Below are 4,166 nucleotides of genomic sequence, written 5' to 3' on the forward strand. Positions count from 1 at the left end.
TCATGCCATTTGTTCTAAGTAAAGTTGTACCTGCAAAAAAAAATTTCCCACATAACGGACCACCTACCGGCATAATAATTCTATATTATTTAGTATTTATAAATTAAAAGACATCTCCAAAAATCATAATCTAGACAACTTCTTGTGGGAAATATAGTATTTAGAAGACTTTCTTTCTGGAATTGAACCTTTCTTTTGTGCCATTTATCCATTATGCAATTTTTGGATACTATTACACTTTTATTAAAACATTATGACATACTTCTAGCAAGTTACTAGGTGGACCTTGATTGGGGTAGCCAAATGAAATGATTTAAATAAGGAGCTACTTTAGTTTATCGAATGCACTTCCAAATGCATAGAGTTGGAAATAATATTAGATTTACATAGCAAAAATAGCTTCTCTCACTAACCAGATGCCAGTCACTTGGCACAGGCTCTCTCAACAGCCATCAATAATCTATCAATGATTAATTGCTTTAGTCATAAACACAAGAGATACATTTGATTCATAACTTGGGATCATGTCCAAAAATAAATGTTTGGATTCCATCAAAGTCTGGCATAGTTGATGTAAATGTTGGATATTGTTGGTAAACAATAGAGGTAGCATGTATCAAGATGCCAACAATTAAATCCTAGATCAAGAATTTCTTGTTTTCAGTTTCATAATCAAAATAATCCATGGTATAATTGAAACCCATCCATTCTCTTTCTTCAAATCTATGGTTCTCATCCTAACAATCAACACCAACAGCTATAAGTTATTTCAATATGATAATGTAGAATAAATCTTAAACAACTATAAGTTCTTTCAATATGATAACGTAGATTAAATCTTAACAAGTGAAATAACTTTCTATTAGTTTAGCTTGAGTTTAATTTATATGAAACATATAACATGGGTATTGTAAGCATTTATATACTCACCTTCAAGAACATCTCAAGGGGTGTATCAAAGATCTCATCCACTTCTCCTAGATTTAGAACTGGTGTAAATGACTCCCTATTAGTTAATAGTACAAAGAATATCATAGTAGACTCGATAAAATTGTATACAATAATTAGCAAATTGATTTGGGTTTTTCAATTCAATTAACAACCTTCAAGATAAAGGGTTCTAGAGTAAGCATGACTTTTACAAGGGAAGGATTCAAACTGATCTCTTCCTTTGCTTCCCTCAAAGTCATTTCAGACTCATCTTCATCTCCTTCTTCCATTTTACCTCCATGTAGTGAAACCTCTCTTGCTAAGTGAAAAGTTGGAGCAATCATGTTATGCCATTAGAGCACCATGGGGAGGAATAGTGCAAGAAATATAAACTTTTGCATCCGGCTATTCTTTAGACAATCTTACTATAAATCCTTTAGTTGTTAGAAATGACAAAATGATCTCCTAGAGAAATTTAGGTCTTCTAACTATTCCTAAAGTATTTGGAAATAAGACTCTAGACACAACAAAAGAATAAAAATATTCATCTTTGGATATGCTAGAGTTGCTCAATGATATAGGCTTTTTTGAAGGTATTTATCCACATAAATCTTATATTCAGTCTTTGATAGAGCATTTCAAGGCTCTTAAAGTACCAATAATGTTGATTTATGGAATAGGAATAGACACTCCTAATACATCAATAAAAATGTAATCAAATTTCTTGAATATGTTAATCATTTACCTTAAGTTAGCTAAAAATTACATGATACATGTTTGCTACAAATAACTTAGAAGACAACATGAACAATAGGAAACATCACAAACATGAACAAATTTCCTTTATATATGGAATGCAAGATCGTCAACAGAAGGCGTGACGATGTACCTGTAGTCAATTGACTATTTGCAAAAAGGGTCATAATCAGACACAACATAAACTTTGGTAACTATAAATAACATATGTTGTAATCATTAGAAATGAACACAATAAATATGTAATCAAATTTCTTGCATATGTTAATCATTTATCTTAAGCTCGCTAAAAATTACATGATATGTGTATGCTACAAATAACTTAGAAGATGACATGAACAATATGCAACATCATAAACATGAACAAATTTACCTTATATATGGAATGCAAGATCGTCAATAGAAGGGGTGATGATGTTTGTAGTCATTGATTATCTTCATCATCATCATCATCATCATCATCATCATCACCATCATCATCGCCATCATCACCATCATCATTTCCATCATCACCATTGCCATCATCATCATCATCACCATCATCATCATCATCATCATCATCACCATCATCGTCATCACCATCATCTTGATCTTCATCATCTACTTCTTCATCATCTTCAATATCTTCTTCTTCCATAACATTATACTTTATCGGCCTTCCTCTTGGATCATGTCTAACAACAAATGACCAACCCTATTTATTTGGAACCTCTGAGCAAAAAAAAATTGCTCACATTGGCTTGGAAGAACATAGCGCTCATCTCCAACTGGCTCAAACAACCTTGTATTGATCATTGTAAATCCATTATCATGTTGAATAACCATTCTATCTGATCATTTTGATTTAGTCCTAACCTGTACCATTTGACAACGAATAGAACTACTTCAAAGGTGTTAAATTCACACTCAATTATATCATCCAAGATGCCATAGTATTTATTTTGAGATTGTTGAGGATGTATGTTGTTTCTAGATGATATATTGGTGACCTTGAAAACTGCAGTTATCCCAGAATCACAAGTTTTCTTTGTGTCATCCAACCTTTTTATGCAAAATTTGTGGCCATGATAGTACATAGCTTTGTGGTGCTTGACCTGCAATTTTTGAAGTGTGTGTAAATTATTTGCATCGTGAGTTGATATGAAACATACGTCGAGTTATGATCATTAATAAATTTCTACTTACCTCTCCACCTCTTAAACCCTTTACTAGATCAACTACCATTGGCATAACATTGGAATCTCCATTATGACGAGCTTCTGTAACCAATGAAGCAACAACTTCCCATGTTAATGAGCAACCATTTTGTTGACATCATTCAATTCATTCCGTCATCCAATCAAGATTTTTCACAATATACAAATGTATTGCATCCCACTCTTGACCACCTGTTTCAAAAAAATACACCAATTAAAAATAACTTATATTGAAGATTTATATGAATTAATTAACTACAATAACATCTTATATTTACCTCTCACTTTCCTCGATCTACCTTTGCCCATCAAGTACTCCCCTTTGAATTTGTTAATTGAGTTGGGATCCCAAATACGATCTACATGGATGTTTGTTGCAAACTTAGGAAGATATTCAGTAATGTACACCATAGTCTAGTATACCATATATCCCTCCACCATAGAACCCTCAGGATGTGCTCTCTGTCAAACCAATCCTTTCAAAAATTTCAAGTGCCTCTCAACCATCCACATTAATCTAGTTGGTACAGGTCCACACTATTCAATCTCCTCAACTTGATGTATGAGGTAGTGTTGTTGTGCATTGAAAAAACTTGGAGTTAGACACTTTTGCATTTCACACATCAGAGGAGGAATTTTTCTCTTCCAATATTTTATATCTTCTTTATTGATTTCTTTAGATGAAAACCACCTCATGTATTTTCCAAGATCATATATAACTTGTTTGACATTGTTGGCAAAGTGGTGTGGGAGAGATAGAGGTAGAACGTACTGCAATATTTGTAAAATGATCTTGTCAATATTTTATAAAAGAATGCAATTGAAACTACATGCAGTATATAAATATATAGTGAATACAAAATAACATGAATTACCTTAATAAATGTATGCCAATCGTGTGTTTTCAACCCTAGCCCAAATTCACTTTTATTTGATAGGACATTGTTTATGTTCGCAACAAATCCTGTGGGAAATCATATTTTTTTTATGACTTCTTTTATAGAATTGCTCTACAACTCTAACAATAACCAACTAAGGGCACTTGTATCAATCCGGTCTCCATTGTTATTTGGTCGAATACCATTTTTCATTGCATGGTTGGATTCTTCAATGTCACTACAAGTTTTGATAATTTGATCTTTGTCATGCCTTCCATCCAAGATTTTCCATAATGTCTCTTCTACATTCTTTCCAATATGCATAGGATCAAACAAATGCACAATTGGGATTTTCTCATAGTACGAAAACCTAGTAAATTGCGTAGGATAAATTTTTAGTCCTTTT

At 32.5% G+C, this 4,166-nt stretch overlaps 1 pseudogene; it reads right to left on the bottom strand.

Annotated features, from left to right (window-relative positions):
* Positions 1–509: 509 nt before the first annotated feature.
* On the bottom strand, positions 510–2,910 carry LOC149545778 (nudix hydrolase 15, mitochondrial-like; annotated as a pseudogene).
* Between the last annotated feature and the right edge of the window lie 1,256 nt (positions 2,911–4,166).

Source organism: Cupressus sempervirens, chromosome 7 (genome assembly GCF_028749045.1).
Source record: "Cupressus sempervirens isolate cs-2001-9-10 chromosome 7, ASM2874904v1, whole genome shotgun sequence".
Classification (NCBI taxonomy): domain Eukaryota; kingdom Viridiplantae; phylum Streptophyta; class Pinopsida; order Cupressales; family Cupressaceae; genus Cupressus; species Cupressus sempervirens.